This window comes from Pectinophora gossypiella, chromosome 17 (assembly GCF_024362695.1).
Source record: "Pectinophora gossypiella chromosome 17, ilPecGoss1.1, whole genome shotgun sequence".
Lineage (NCBI taxonomy): Eukaryota > Metazoa > Arthropoda > Insecta > Lepidoptera > Gelechiidae > Pectinophora > Pectinophora gossypiella.
In genome coordinates, this window is record NC_065420.1 from 3096637 (window position 1) to 3114464 (window position 17828).

At 38.9% G+C, this 17828-nt stretch overlaps 1 protein-coding gene and 1 non-coding gene across 2 annotated transcripts in view; one reads left to right on the top strand and one right to left on the bottom strand.

Annotated features, from left to right (window-relative positions):
* The window catches only part of LOC126374380 (alpha-N-acetylgalactosaminidase-like), a 191249-nt gene that overhangs the window by 32205 nt on the left and 141216 nt on the right, over window positions 1-17828 (top strand). The gene's annotated exons all lie outside the window — the stretch shown is intronic.
* Window positions 2575-2646, bottom strand: Trnal-caa (transfer RNA leucine (anticodon CAA)). Its single transcript has one exon. It is a non-coding gene; the product is annotated as a tRNA-Leu (tRNA).

The following is a 17828-nucleotide window of genomic DNA, read 5'->3' on the forward strand; positions in this document are numbered from 1 at the left end:
ACATTACCTACCATCTGATTTTAAATTGAGTTATTCTCCAACCGTACGTATTTATCAAAGGTATTTTTCATATTTTCCTCATTTCTATCTTTCCATCTTTTACAGTGTATCAAAAGGTAATGAGTACCGGTAAATCTTTTAAGATTCCTACCGGTTACAGGAAAATATCGGTTTCCAATCGGAAATATAATATCTGAAGAAACCACTGTGACGACGTTTCCATTTAAAACTAAAGGAACTCTAATGCAGAGTTTCCAATATAGTAATGTTTATAATAATTTATTTATACTAGTATAGGTCCATCTATCGTTTGGGTTGTGAAGTAGATGACCAACCTCAGCAACCCTCGTGTCAGGGTTCTCTTGACCGGCAAAGGCTCTTGTAACGATTACGTACTTACAGTAAGTAATAATCGGGATCAAAGATTGAACTTGCCTTCCGAACGATCATCTTACTTTCGGACAATCGGGTGATCAGGCTGTAATAAATAAGCGAATAGCTTGTAACTATATCCTTCTAAAACTTAAAAGTTAAACAATAGAGTTTGAAGTTTAAGAGGACTTTTTACGGCTTTTAAGGTTCATTTATCCACCCTAAGACTTTAATTTCAAATGCATTTGTCTTATAGCTTGCAGCTTTGCGTACGTGTTGTGTATAGTAGTATAAAATATATTTTTACTTAACTTCGAACACAACAAAGTATGGAACAAGTTTTACAGATAGGAATCGCATGTCAACGCCAAAATGTTGACCTAAATATGTGATGTGGGGCCAAAGATGGCTCCATCCTGAATGACTGTCGCAGGTACAATGACAGTTTCAGGCAGCTTGCCCCATTGTAGGCGGATAGCGGGCGAGTATGGGCCCTATCTCACTAAGACAACATGACGGCGCTACAACAGTCGCACCACTAACAAAATGTATACAGTGTATGTCGCCTGGTGACTTGTTGGTTACGCAACCAAAACAGGTGACAGAACATAAAATTGCAGCTCGTGTAAAGGATGTTTGACATAAAATGCTTATTTCAAGACTAATGATTATCCTGGTATAAAATGTGTTCCTCTAGTTATTAAATGCATACCTACACTGATTTAAAAGACGTGGTTGCTATTGCAGTTTCATGTCATTTCTTCACCTCAGTCGTAACCCCTTGCGAAATGTCGTAGATTCAAAAATGTTAAATTAAAACAGCTTGGCGGACCGTGCTATGCACGTGTCACGACATTATGCTGAGGGAGATACTTTTTTAAATTTTGGACGTCCTCTACAATCTATAGGTATTTTAGGTGATAGATATTATGTTTAATTATTTCTGTCAAATAATAATCAAATAAGAACCAGAATATGAACAGAATAAGAATCAGTATAAGAACAGAATCTGGCGTCTTTTTATTATCTAAGTATATTAAAAGCCATATTGACAAAAAGACGCCAGTCCAATATGGAAATAAATGTTTTTCTTTCTTTGTCTTTTCTAAATTGAACAACTTCTGATTTATATTTTTTATTCTGATTCTGTTCTTATTCTGATTATTATTCTAGTTCTTATTTTGATTCTTATTCCGATTTTTATCTGGTTCTTATTCTAATTCAATGTTGAGCAATACGCCATCCACTCAATCGCTTTCTCTGTATCAGTGGGACAAAACTTTCAAGATGACATAGTTAGCAGGAGGAAAACTCAGACGTTGTGATGAAACACGTTGACGGATGCGACGGTAATGGATTGTGTGATACGACACAAGAATATTATAAGCCTTCACTAGAGCATGTTTGCTTCGTACGATGTTTACGATGAAATGTCGTACGAAACTGTAGTTAAGTATTATGCAAACTTAGCTTTCCGCCCGCGAAAAAGCACAATCTGTGGTCTTACTACTCTGTTTGAACGAGGCTTATGTTGAGTTTATGCCCATTTTAGGCATTACAGCCGTCAAATCGATCTCGGCAACAGTTTTGATACCTAATCGACATATCTCATCTATTGTTCCTTACTCTATCTTCTTCTATCGTGTGGGTTGTGAAGTGGAGAACCAACCTGATCAACCCTGGTGTCAGGGTCACTATTGAGCCGCCAAAGGCCCCTGACATGGCTCATGTATCGACTACTTACTTACATCAGTAAGTAGTAACCGGGACCAACAGCTTAACGTGCCTTCTGAAGTGCTAATCATCTTACTTTCGGTCAATCAGGTGATCAGCCTGTAATATCCTAACCAAACTAGGGATTACTTACTTCACTTTTTATATGTCACTGTGGTTCATTAGCTTGCTTCTCAAACAGGGAACGCCGGTTCGAACCCCACTACCAGACTTGTAACAATCTTCTATCGTGTGGGTTGTGAGGTGAATTACCAATCTCATCAACCCTGGTGTCAGGGTTACTATTGAGCCGCCAAAGGCCCCTGACATGACTCATATAACGACTACGTACTTACATCAGTAAGTAGTAACCGGAACCAATGGCTTAACGTGCCTTTCGAAGCACGGATCGTCTTACTTTCGGACAATCAGGTGATCAACCTATAATGTCCTAACCAAACTAGGGACCACAAAGTAATTTTTGTGATATGTCCCCACCGGGAATCGAACCCAGGACCTCCGGATCTTGAGCCCAACGCTCAACCACTGGACCACGGAGGCCGTACTTGTAACAATGAGTTATTAATTTATCATAAGTGCAGTAACAGAAAACTCGGTGATGTTTTACTTGCTACCCCAATTGGGATATAATTGTGAGCTTATAATTATGTTATGCTTATAGCTTACATTTTTTTTCCTGGCTACGTTATAGTCGGAAGGGTATTTTACCTTAACTATTTTAAAATAGCACCAATTTTATTTTTAATTTAATATCCCCAAAATAAATAATATATTATTTAAAAATAAAAAATATTAATATTATAATTATTATTTCATAATTTGATTGAATAAAATAAAATAATATTATATATTAATATTAATTATTATTAACTGTTCCGAATGTTTTCACTTCGCTACGACAACTATCATTAAAATAGACAGACAATGGTGCTAATTCCTGTAAATACCATCTAATTTTATTTTAAGTTATATCTGTCATTTTCTTATCCGCCGAAAAGGAAAGGGACGGGTAATCGACAAGCATAAAATTTATGGAACACACGTCAATTTTAAGCACAAATCTAAACCAACCGTCTAAAAATTTTACGTCAGTCAATAACCCGACACATTAATTTACTCATTCTTCCTAAAATTAAGAGCTGTGAATCATCCGTCCCTTTCCTTTTCGACGGATACGAAAATGACGGATATAACCTAAAATAAAATTAGGCGGTGTCTGCAGGAATCGGGGCAAATGTATTCTTAACAGCCTCCGTGGTCAGAGCGTCAGGCTCACGATCTGGAGGTCCGGGTTCGATTCCCGATGGGGACATGGTCGAAATCACTTTGTGAGACTGTCCTTTGTTTGGTAAGGACTTTTCAGGTTTGAATCACCTGATTGTCTAAAAAGTAAGATTCCGTGCTGTTTACGTATTCTTAACAGCCCTTAAGAAAAACGAGAGCTTTATCTCAAGTGCAAGGCATCATTGTATTCTTGAGGCGACTAATTCCGCCGAAATTATTCGACATCATTAAGCAAGCATTCATCAGAGCCATTATCTTCTGTCGTTCCATTCCATCCCTCCTCATACTTCGTCGGGGCAGGAGTACATGTTGAGGTATTTTGCGGTATAAACGGAGGTCTATTTCTTCCTTTTTAATAGTTAAAGGGTCTCGTAAATGATAGTATTGGTTGTGCTTGTGATATCTTATGCGGTGAGCAGACAAGTTGCAGCCACTTTATACACAAAGTCCTATGTCCATTGTCGATATTTGAAGGACGTAATACGATCCTGACGACCCGATTACTCTTACCTTATGGAGGCGATCAGCTCGTGACACCAAACATTTCAGGACCCCGCCGGCGTGGTCGACGATTTCCCTCAATCAGCGCTTATCGCTATCGACCCACTAGGTTCGATTAAATCTTTCAAATATTTTTCTTCTCAGACAACGCCCTGAGCCGAGGTTCGCGCCCACCTGGGCACCCTTAGGCCTGTTGTCTTAAACGTTGTACCGGGTGAGTGCCCTCAGCGCTCCCCATTTGTCAGGCCAAGTAGTTAATGCCATCTGCGGCAAATTTACAACAAGTCACGTCAAAAAAAAAGCCTACAAAGGTTACACAGTTCCTTTGGAAGTTTTCCCTAACACTGTTGGCTCGACCATTATAGACGGCGATACGGCTCACCACCTATCACGTTGGTCTAACAGAAAGCTCAAGTGAGGTGACCTGGTTCATCGTGCGATCTATGTGGTTACATAGATTGCATGACTCTAACTCCTCTAGTCTAAGTGATAATATTTTTTTGTCACAAAATAAATTTAACGCTCATGTGAAGCTTACTTTATGTAAAAAAGCTTATTATAAGATTAATACCTACATAAATGATAAAAATGTCTGGTATTGAATGTGCTCCTCTAGTTATTAAATAACTTCTTATGTAATCCTCATTGGTTTTTAAAAGATGTGTTGCTGATGCAGTTTCTTGTCATTTCTTCTCCTCAGCCATAACACCTTGCGAAATGACGTAAATTCAAAAATGTTACATTGACCTTCAACAAGTTTATCCATGATAATTACGTTCAATAAATGATTCTGATTTCTGATTTCTGAGTATGATCGTGAGCGTATGTCACGTAGGAACATGCCTGTCTAACTTCCCAATAACTACGAACATGTAGGCGGCACCTCCGGAGTATTTCTGTACTCGAGTATTCAAGCCCAGATTGCTCCTCATTTAAATATAAATGAACACACACATACAGACTCTTTCTCAGGGACGGATTAAGTACGTGGCCATTGCTTGAGGCCTTATTATAGCTTAAGGGAATGACTACATAGCTAGACTAGCCGAAGACTAGTCAGAGGTACTTACATACTTCGCAAGGTGAACTCGAACTCAAAAATATTTTTACTTATTAGGTAATATTGTTACAATTTTTTACAAAGGCATTTTATTTGCATTTCAATTATAAATATAACAATACGTCACAAAAACAAACTTAAAAACTAGTCATTAAATAACCCGCCCCTCACTGTTCCCGGAGCAAAGGTGCCCACAACACTAGCCGCATTACCGCGTTGAATGGCAATGGCCAGCCTTTGGACCAGGAACGAGCCGGAGCGGGAGTCACCTGTTTTTGATTTTTTACATAAAAAATATATTTTATACGGCAACTTCTCACAACCTATATAGTCGAGGAAGAGTAGCCATCTATACAGGTGATCTGCATACCTACGCTTTCATTTAGGTATATCAACGTGGTGAGTAATTTAGTGGTGTAATGGTCGAGCCCATAGACTTAACGCGTTTTCACTTAGCAACATTTGTTGCGCGATATGAGATGTTGAGCGTTATGTTTTGCGCATTAATTGTTGCCTAGTAGATACGAGGCTTTAGAATTTTTCGCGCACATTGAATTAAAAATAAATGTGATTGCTCAATTATAACTTTTTTATGAAACTCAGATTTTTTTATTTTTGTTTCAGTAACTTTGGAAAAGCTGACTGAACTACTCGATTAGAAATATATAATATAAGGTAAATAAATTAGATTTTTGAACTTATTATCGCATATGGATGTATTTATAGAATAAAAAAAAACAATTTGTTGCCGAAATATACCTACGATATACTTAAGGCCTCTAACATAAGGCCCTAATTCCCCTCGTTTAGGGCCTGTCCTCCCTACATCCTAAGGATATTGCGCCATCCAATGAATTGCTTTAATCAGGCTGACTGTTAATTCCAACGATATAAGGGCCGGTATGGCAACGAAAATGCAATCGCCTTAAGCATCCAAAATTCCCTTCGTAATTTGCCAAATATTCGCGATATGTCACAAAGTTAATTAAAATTAAATTTGCTGTGCATTGTGCGAATTAATCTGTTTTTATGTATTATCATAGAAAGCATAATATGGTTTTTGATAATATTAAAAGTAAATTTCTTCTTCTATCGTGTGGGTTGTGAGGTGGAGTACCAATCTCATCAACCCTGGTGTCAGGGTTACTATTGAGCCGCCAAACTCCGACATGGCTTATGTAACGACTACTTACTTACATTAGTAAGTAGTAACCGGGGGGGCTTAACGTGCCTTCTGAAGCACGGATCATCTTACTTTCGGACAATCAGGTGATCAGCCTGTAATATGCTAACCAAACTAGGGACCACAGAGTAATTTTTGTGATATGTCCCCACCGGGAATCGAACCCAGGCCCCCCGGATCGTGAGCCCAACGCTCAACCACTGGACTACGGAGGTCATTTAACATCCATTTCATGTTTTAATTTATCAGCTTAAATACAATCCGTATTATCTGGGTAAATAGATGGAAGCTATTCTGTACCTTCTTCTCTCTTTATTCTCTTCTATCTTAGGGTTGCCAGGGCCTAAAATATAAAGGCCGGACTCGGCACTATATGAGGCCGGACATTTTGTCTTAATAGCCGGACATGTTTTTAATAGCCATACTGTTTTTACTGTTTTACTGTTTTTACTGCTGGGCTGATGAAAAAAAGTACCTATGTGTAGTCACACACAGTTCGCTCTCGGCTCGCTCGGTCCGTCGTTGCAGTTATCGCTACTTTAACAAAAATCCTAACAAAAGCCGGACAAGCCTAACACGCAAATATTTGGCCGGACACGTCCGCAAAAAGCCAAACTTGTCCGGTTAAAGCCAGACACCTGGTAACCCTATCCTCCCTTTTATGATGAATTTATAATCATTACCATAGATCGTGTCTTCTCTTTTTGATATCATTACCATGTGTATATAAATTCCACTCTCTCAACTTCTCGTTCATAACTTAAACATAGATAATATTATATTACAAGATCTTACACGAAAACGTTTTCGTAGTAATTAAAATAATCCAGAATGTTCTAGAAATGCTAATAATGCCTTTACTAGTCTGGAAGCAGACCGTATTTTCATAAGATAACTTTGAAATGTAATGTCTGCAAGATTTTAACAAAAGGAGTCTCTATTTGCGGTTGAATTGAAGGCTTTAAGTAGACCGCAGCAGCGGAAGCGAAGCGAAGCGGCTTCGGAAGTGTAGGAAACAGACTATAATGGATCTTTTATTTTTTATTGAAGAGAGGTTTGCATTTAACCGCAAATTTGCCTGGTGGTAAGTGAAGATGTAAGGACCTTACCTTAGGCCACACACACGTTTACCTAGTAAATTCATATTTACTCTCCTTTTAAAGGACAATGATAAGAAAGTAGTGAGGCGCGGTACACTTACACTTTACACTTAAGAACGTGAGCATTAACTAGAATATAAAATAAGTCCAGTTTCTACGAGCATATTCATTCATATCAAATAGAAAACTATACTTGCGTCGTCTCCTTGACTGCACAAATACTTACAGTTATAATTAAGTATATTATTACTCATAAGTAGAAGAAACAAAAATAAGTATAATTTTTTTCCATAAACTAAGTTTATTTTAAAGATAAACTTTATACTAAAACTCTCAATGCACGGGCTAGTACGAAAGTGTAGATATTTTACAACAAATAAACTTGAAATTGCTTCCGAATCCCGTATTATTTGTTCCGTTGTAATATAAAATGAAAGTTGTTAAAACATATGACAATTTTAAATTGGTGTTGTTCTATCTCTTTTGTTTAGTCTCTTCAGTATATAAGTATACATCATCACTAATTTAAGAGTCACGCTCTTGTCGGTGTAGCATGATTGCTACTTTTTAGGGAAAAAATAGGGCAGTGGTTTCCCTCTTGCCTTCCACCCCGCAGTACTCTGTCTGACGCAAGTCCTTCGAATTTTTCCAGCATAAATTTGCACCAATCTACACGTCGGGACTTTTGCTCATCGACGAGAGAATGAGGTATTCATCGCGAAGCAACCTTCCTGACTTTCAGGTGTTCATGCAAGATGGTGGAAACTGCCCGGGATCCGATCTTCAGTTCAGCCTGAATCTCTCTATGTGTAATATTTATATTTTCCTGGATTAGCCACTCTACTCGAATAACGTTTTCATGAGTTACTGCAGTTGATGGTCGGCCGGGTCTGGGGTCATCGTTCAAGCTCTCTTGCCCACGTTTAAATTCACGATACCAATAAGTAATCATTGCTAACGCAGGAGCAGACTCCCCGAAAGCAGCCTGTAAATTTTCCTGTGATTCCTTAAATGTTAACCCTCGTTTATAATCGTAGAAAATCATAGTACGAAAGGCTTCCCGCAAGACGTCCATTGTTGTAAACAAAAGAAGCATGACAACCAATTTAAAAAAAATGTTTGAAAAAAGAACGACTTCTTAGTGGCCAATGATTTTCAGCAAGGAGATTAGTGTTGAAATTAGCCGTCAATTCAAAATAGTTTCAGGAAAAAAAAGATTATATTTAAGATGTGGCTAACAATTTCCGGAACAACCCTCGTACCTTACATATAAACCACAGTCTAAATATTTGAGCGGAACATAGCTATAGTTGATATCACACATATACACATAGCCTATGTACGTCCCACTGCTGGCCACTGGCCACCCGTCAATCTTCTTCTATCGTAAGGGTTGTGAGGTGAATTACCAACCTCATCAACCCTGGCGGTTGAGCATTGGGCTCACGATCCGGAGGTCCTGGGTTCGATTCCCGGTGGGGACATATCACAAAAATCACATTGTGATCCCTAGTTCGGTTATGACATTACAGGCTGATCACCTGATTGTCCGAGAGTAAGACGATCCGTGCTTCGGAAGACACGTTAAGCCGTTGGTCCCGGCTATTAACCGGTTACTACTTACTGATGTAATTACGTAGTCGTTATATGAGTCATGTCAGGGGCCTTTGGCGGCTCCCGTCAATAATACCTACAGAGGAGTGGAGTATACTCCACCGCGCTGCTCCACTGCGTTTTAGGCGGTTCCAAACCCGTTATATGTGCACTTACTGTGACATGCGGCGAGATTCCCCAGATTGCATCGACACTAATTAATTTAATTGAACAGAAGAATGTATATAACATCATGTATGTTAGTGTTCCCGAGATTAATTAACGGAAGAGCTGGTAGAAATAATTAATTAGGAAAAAGCAGTACCTTAGGGTAATAATTGTACTGCTTCTGTGCAATGTTTACCCCAGGGTACTACTGCTTATATTCCTATATCATAGACACTGATGATGTCGTGTTATGTTACGTCAAATTACTGAAATTATACAAAGCATTAGTGACATCGTAACGAAAACTTTAAGGGATGATTCAGACCATAATTCTGAGTTGATATCAAGTGGAATTTTCCGTCGCAAAAGTATGGAATTGAAATTAATTTAAAAACACTAACATTTTTCATTTTCCGACAGGAAATCCACTTGATATTAACACAGAATCATGGTCTAAACTATCCCCTTCAGTATTAGTTACGATGTAACATTCTGTATTCACCATTCTTTTCTTTTTTTTTAAGAACGTCTAGGGCCCTGTGCCGAGGTTTTTCTTCCAGCCTTTTTTCCCGGCTATACAGGTTGTGAGAAGCTGCAGTAGTTTTAGGCGAATGAGACGTTTTGTCTTATCTTTATTTAGCCAGTCGTGTCCCACTGCTGATCAAAGGCTCCAGTATTTAGCTACCACTAACTCATCATCACTAATTTAAGAGCCACGCTCTTGTCTATTTTTTAGGGAAAAATAGGGCAGAGGTTCCCCTTTTGCCTTCCGCCGCGCAGTACCATGTCTGATGCGAGTGTGACGGCGCCCAGAATAATCTATTTCAAAGCCGAATTAGGACTCCTGTCCTCTGCCTGTGAATAGTACTGACAGTTACCGCTGCCCTCTGTTAGGTTCCAGGTTACAGTCCCTGTGACTTTCTCCTTACGTCCTGCATTGCCGTACCACTAACTAGCTATTGAACAATTGACACAGCATTTCGATAACGCAACGTATCAGAAACCTTGTAATGAGATTATACCTGAATTAGATAATACTGTCTATTAATTATTACACCATGGTCATTATAACAAAAGGTGCAATAGATTAATCCTAGCTTACTATGGTCTCATAAATGTTAGTTTTAATTAACTGTAAGTCGCTGTAGTCTTGTAGTTCAGTGGCTAGCTTCTCAAACGGAGAGCGCTGGTTCAAACTCCGGTACTGGACTTGCACATTTGAGTTTTTAATTTATCTTAAGTGCAGTTTTCTATAACACTGTTGGCTCGACTTTTATAGATGGCGATACGGCGCACCACCTACCACGTTGGTTTAACAGAAAGCTCGGTCAGATGTGGGTACTTAGTTCATCTTGCGATGGATGTACTTGTGACTACTCCAGTTGGGATATTCGTGAACTTATGTTATGCATCTTCACAGTATATGATTGACGTAATACCGTAAGTAGTTACGTCTTACGTCACGTTACGTGTCAGATTAACTTGAACATGCCACAAAACCACAGGGTAAGCTCGGTTAGTGCAAAACCTCGAAAACCTTCGGTTATCGTTATGGCCGCTATAAAGCTACAGGCAAAAAGGTTTGGTACAGGATGAATTAAATATCCACTTTTATAGACTCGTATGCATTCCTTCTTTTCTTAGTTTGTCTTTTTTCTTCCTTTTTGATGCGAACAGCAAAGGTCTGGAACTGCCGACGTCTGTTTTTCCAACTCGTTATAATCTGAGAGCTTTCAACGTTAGAGTGAATAAGCATTTGATAGGTAAGCGTGATTCACCTTAGAACGCATCATCACTTACCGTTAGGTGAGATTGTGGTCAATGCGAACCTGTATTACTCGTATGTAAAAAGATATATGCATATACAAAATAAGCCCAGGGAAAATCGAATTACTTATATACATAAACTCACGCCTATTTCCCACTGGGGTAAGCAGAGACTATAGAATTCCATTTGCTTCGGTCCTGACACACATTCATCTATCGCTTCATACACGCAAGCCAGTTCAGAGTAGATCGTACTAAACCTTTTCAAAGGACATCTCCAATTTGTGTAAATGTAATGTAAATCCTTCTAGGTCTTCCTCTGCCAGCCCTACCAACATCTATCGCTTTATATACTGCTTTCGCAATTATATTATCCTTCATCCGGTCTACGTGTCCAAACCAACCTAACAAAATCAAAAACAAATTACTTAATAAGATAATTGCTTTTTACCTCATTCAATATTTAAACACCCATCGACCCATTAAAAACAGTTGTCAGTGAATTAAATATTAAGTGATATTGATGTATGCGATAAGTTCTGAAAATAAACTTCCAGAACTCAACACAGAGCTAACGAATGCGCGGCGTGGTTGATGTTTATCTACTGCATAGGCCTACTAGGGTCGATTTTTTTTTTTAAATATAAACCTCCTCAGACGACGCCCTGAGCTGAGGTTCACGGCCAACTCGGCACCTTCAGGTATGATATCTTGAATTTTTGTACCACGTGAGAGCCCTCAGCGCCGTTCATTTGTGCGGCCAATTTTTTTTTTTTTGACGTGACTTATTGTAGGTTTGTCGCAGATGGCATTAACTACTTGGCCGGACAAATGGGGAGCGCTGAAGGCTCTCACCCGGTACAACGTTTAAGACAATAGGCCTGAGGGTGCCCAGTGGGGCGCGAACCTCGGCTCAGGGTATCGTCTGAGAGGAAAAATATTTGAAAGAATTAATCGACCGATAGCGATAAGCGCTGAATGAGGGAATTGTGCGGCCAAGTAGTTATTACCATATGCGGCAAATCTATCGTAAGTCATTTTTAAGATTTTTTTGTTTTCGCTATATAGCGACGATATACCTACCCCTTAGGGGATTCGGGCGTGATGCTATGTTCTGTTATCATCATCTCCCTACCATTATCCCATAGTGATAGGCTCTGGACCCGTGCTAACCCTGTATAGAGAGCGTGTTAAGTAGACTGTATGTTGACAATTAAATTAAACGACGCTAAATACAAGTATAAAAATGTATTTAATTACTTTAGATTACAGCGAATTTTTTTTTTTTAATTTATTTATATGATAAATTTTGAGTATACAGTTTTGACGCATAGCATCGCTAAACCAGGAATGGTTTGTCTCGATGCTAGGTTCCTGTCATCAATCAATTTATACAACGTTCAAAAACATTATATACATCAAGAACAATTAAAGTACAGAACATAATAAAATAAAAATAATGTTGTGGGTAGTAGGACATTGCAGCTTACCCATAATTATATTATGACGAATTAATAAACAAGCGCGCGTGCGGCGGCGGCGGAGTCGGTCGAGAAGTGGGCGGGGGTCCCGCGCGCGCGGCGCTCCTGTCATCTCGTTTTGTTGTATTGCGCATGCGCGCGCGTGTTGGTGTTGCCAACAGAGCGCGTGACTTACATCGTAGTGTCAAGGAATCAAATCCCAGCTCAGGTCTCTAAAATATTGACTTTATAAGGCTGAATTCATGTTTGGATCATTGACAATAATTATTGATATCACGTGATTTCTAGGATTTGTACCCAGCTTTTGGCTGTAGGCTCGTCCTTTATTATAATAACAAAAAAGTATCATCCTCTCCCTAGCATTATCCCGTTTTTCACAGGGTCCGCTTACTTAACCTGAAGATTTGCAAGGTCCGGTTTTTTACAGAAGCGACTGCCTGTCTGACCTTCCAACCCGCGTAGGGAAAACCAGCCCAATACAGGTTAGGTCACATACCTCTGGAAATGCATTTCTCGGGAAATGTGGGTGTCCTCACGATGTTTTTCTTCGCCGCTGAGCGCGTGATAATCATTTATGATCCAGACATGAATTTGAAAACAAATTCGATATTGGTTTAGGCTTGTGCTGGATTCGAACCTGCTACCTCAAAGTGAGAGGCAAGCGTTCTACCAACTGGGCTACCACAGCTTCTCTATGTTATGTTATAAATACAGATTATAAGTTTTCGAGGCGCAATGTTTTATCGACACCCTGTGTTAAGTGACGTACTAGGGGGTCAAATGACAATGGGCACTTTTGTATGAAACTTGGTCCAAGAACCTCCACTGATGAGACTTATATGTAATGAAAGCTTATGCTTTCCCTATGATTCTGGCAAAGTCCTATCAGATTCTGTCCCGGGGTTCTTTTTTTACGGCCATGTTTGTCCTGGCTAAAAATGTGATAAAATACAGTGGGAGCTAAAATCGACTCAAGATGTGTTGCTGGATAACTAAGTCTACATAAATAATTATGTATCATATTGTATATCATTTTAAAGAGGATCTTTTCCAGAATCCGAAACATAAAAAAAAAAACAAAAAAAATCTTTTTGTAAGCGAATTATAGTCAATTTATATCTGCAGCGCCATTGTTTCTCGGTAGCTAAGTTCAAGTTTCATGCCTTTTACCCCTTCCAAAAGTATCTTACCGATTTTTTTTATATTGCTTCCGGAATTTGATCTGAGTGATAATAACAAGAAAAATAAATAAACACCTCTCCGATAGAGACCGGCTAAGCTATTGCCTATTGCAAGAAATCGTCATCATTAGCAAGTCATTACGGTATTGCATATTATAAGCTTATCAGGAACTTGGAACTTGGTCCAAGAACCTCCACTGGTGAGACTTGCATGTAATGATAGCTTATACTTGTCCTATGATTCTGGCAAAGTTCTATCAAACACTGTCCTAGGGTTTTTTTACGGCCATGTTTGTCCTGAGTGTACAGTAGTGGACTGCAAAATCACCTCAGGATTTGTTGTCGATAAACTATTTAACTAAGGCTATATACATAATTATATATCATAATGTATATCAATTTTAAAGGGGAAGGTTATCAGAATCTGAAACACAAATAAAAAAATGCATTAAGTAAGTATGTAAACGACTTTTAGCCAACTCACGTCCGTAGCACCATTTTTCTCAGCAGCTACGTACGAGTTTCGCGCCTTCCAACCTTTCCAAAGAAGCCCAATCATTTTTTCCTTCTTCTGATATTGCATTCTTAACCTGACAAGACTAAGTGACAACAACAAGAAATAAAATAGATGCCATTCCGATAGAGGCCGCGTAAGCTATGGACCTATTGCAAGATAACGTACTCAAAGGCTAGTCATTATAATCCAACAGACGTAACATGATTAGAATGCGGGAGGACGCAAATGTAGTATGTTTTCTTTCATCACAATCTTGTTTTATTAATCCAGGCTTATATCTTGTCTTATAAACAATGCCGAATGGTACAACAAACGTATCGTAAACGTAAGGTTGCCTGGTAGTAATTGCTACCTTGGCAATAAAGCCGCCTTTTGCACCAGTTATTGCCTGAACTTGTTTAATGTGTTTCTTTTGTATACAATAGAGTCATTGTATTGCATCTTGATTAGAATGACTTATTTCTTGTTTCTCTCGTACTAAGCTGTATAGTTGTATAGTTGTATTGCTGTTAGTGTTAAAGAGACACATATTTCGTCTCTTTCGCATAAGGCGATGTACTACATTTCCGTCCCGCCGCATTCTAATCATGTTACGTCTGTTGGATTATAATGACTAGCCTTTGAGTACGTTATCTTGCAATAGGTCCATAGCTTACGCGGCCTCTATCGGAATGGTATCTATTTTTTTTTTTTTTTTCTTTGTTGTCACTTGTCAGGTTAAGAATGTAATATCAGAAGAAGGAAAAAATGATTGGGCTTCTTTGGAAAGGTTGGAAGGCGCGAAACTCGTACGTAGCTGCTGAGAAAAATGGTGCTACGGACGTGAGTTGGCTAAAAATCGTTTACATAATGCATTTTTTTTTTTATTTGTGTTTCTGATTCTGATAACCTTTCCCTTTAAAATTGATATACATTATGATATATAATTATGTATATAGACTTAGTTAAATAGTTTTTCGACAACAAATCCTGAGGTGATTTTGCAGTCCACTACTGTACACTCAGGACAAACATGGCCGTAAAAAAACCCTAGGACAGAGTTTGATAGAACTTTGCCAGAATCATAGGACAAATATAAGCTATCATTACATGCAAGTCTCACCAGTGGAGGTTCTTGGACCAAGTTCCAAGTTGCTGATAAGCTTATAATATGCAATACCGTAATGACTTGCTAATGATGACGATTTCTTGCAATAGGCAATAGCTTAGCCGGTCTCTATCGGAGAGGTGTTTATTTATTTTTATTGTTATTATCACTCAGATCAAATTCCGGAAGCAATATAAAAAAATCGGTAAGATACTTTTGGAAGGGGTAAAAGGCATGAAACTTGAACTTAGCTACCGAGAAACAATGGCGCTGCAGATATAAATTGACTATAATTCGCTTACAAAAAGATTTTTTTTTGTTTTTTTTTTATGTTTCGGATTCTGGAAAAGATCCTCTTTAAAATGATATACAATATGATACATAATTATTTATGTAGACTTTGTTATCCAGCAACAAATCTTGAGCCGATTTTAGCTCCCACTGTATTTTATCACATTTTTAGCCAGGACAAACATGGCCGTAAAAAAAGAACCCCGGGACAGAATTTGATAGTACTTTGCCAGATTCATAGGGAAAGCATAAGCTTTCATTACATATAAGTCTCATCAGTGGAGGTTCTTGGACCAGATTCGCCCATTCTCCTTTATTACGCGTCCATGGTATTCAATACGGGTTTATGGTATATAAAATCTGTTATGTGTTTCCATATCTATTACTTACTTCCTACGTAAAAAAAATGTTTTTTCGACGTTATAAATGAACGGTTTTCGTCATATTGGAAGGACGCTTGACTCGCACTTTGAGGTCGCAGGTTTGAATCCCAACACGGCCTAAAATGATTTTCGAATTTGTTTCTAAATTCATAATTGGATCTTATAAATATCATTATCATGATTGTTCTCCACGGTGAAGAAAAACATCGTGAGGAAACTCACACACCCGAAAAATGCGTTTCGGAGGTATGTGATCTAACCTGTATTAATTTTATTGGGCAGGTCAGACAGACAGTCGCTTCTATAAAAAACCGGACCTGTCAAATTTTCAGGTTAGGTAAGCGGACCCTGAGAAAAACGGGACAACTATAGAGATATGTGGTTGATGTTTTTGGTAGCATGAACTTTAGATTGTTTCTGATTTCTTAGATTAAAGATTTTTCAATATTTTTATACCATCTGCTCCGAGCTTAGTGTGGTCGACGATTTCATTCATTCAGCGCTTATCGCTATCGACTCGCTAAGGTCGATTAATTCTTTCAAATATTTGACGACGTCTTGAGCCGACGTTCGCGCCCAAGTGCGCACCCTCAGGCCTGTTGTCTTAAATTTTGTACCGGGTCAGACCCCTCAGCGTTCCCCATTTGTCCGGCCACGTAGTTAATGCCGTTTGCGGCAAATCTACAATAAGTCACGTCAAAAAAAAAAAAAAACTTCGAGGTTAAAATTATTATGACAAAAAATAAGGTCGCTGTTTTCAAATCAGCTTCTTTTCCTTTCGCATGGATCGTGAGGTCAATGTTCGACCTCATCAAAGCTCAAGTTACTACCTTAAACATGAGAACCACTACTTGATCAGCACTAAATTTGCCAAGTTTTGACATGAATAATTGTCGATTTGCCCCGGGCTGGGTTCACTAATTAACTCCCAGAGCCCTTATACTGAAGCTAGTTTAACACCACTACGCAACATATATTATCTTATAATATAGAAACGAGTAAGCATTGATGGCTTTTAAATATCAAGTCTATTGATTCAAACTCCATTACCTACCATAGAACACCGGGCTCGAATCCCGGTGGGGACATATCACAAATATCACTTTGTGATCCCTAGTTTGGTTAGGACATTACAGGCTGATCACCTGATTGTCCGAAAGTAAGATGATCCGTTCTTCGGAAGGCATGTTAAGCCGTTGGTCCCGGTTACTACTTACTGATGTACGTATGTAGTCGTTACATGAGCCATTTCAGTGGCCTTTGGCGGCTCAGTAATAACCCTGACACCAGGGTTGATGAGGTTGGTATTCCACCTGACAACCCACACGATAAGAATAAGATAGAATACAGAATCATACTAAGTATAGAAGGATCATTCTTCGACACGCACCAGTAATGGTATGATTTTGGAGCCATTGAATTTGATTTTGATTTGAATGTTGTGGGTTGGAAGGTCAGGCAGGCAGTCGCTTCTGTGAAAAACCGGACCTGTCAAATCTGCAGGTTAGGTAAGCGGACCCGGACTTCATCAACCGTGATGTCAGGGTTACTTTTGAGTCGTCATAGGCCTCTGACATGGCTCATGTGTCGACTACATACTTACTGAAGTAAATAGTAAAGACGAGGTTTTTGTTTGGAGTGTCCAGCTTGCGATTACTTAAATTGAATTCCAAACATTCTCAGGCATCGTTTACACCACAGAAATCTCTCGATTTCAATGTTCAAACAAGTTCGCAACGAACGATTTTCCATTCCACACAAAAACTCCCCTAAGCCATCAATGTTGGATAAACCAGAACTGCTGAGAATGTTCCGGTAGGGATTTCTCGTTTTATAGTAATTTGAACTACTTACTATTAGACAGAATGACTCATTCACTACAAATTTAATGAGTGATTACATTTCATCATCATCATCAGCCCATTAACGTCCCCACTGCTGGGGCACGGGCCTTCCCTATGGATGGATAGGGAGATCGGGCCTTAAACCATCACGCGCGGATTGATGGTTATTAACGACCAACGGCTTAACGTGCCTTCCGAAGCACGGAGGAGCTCAAGATGAAAACTTTTTTGTTTGTGGTCACCCATCCTATGACCGGCCTTTGCGAAAGTTGCTTTACTCCA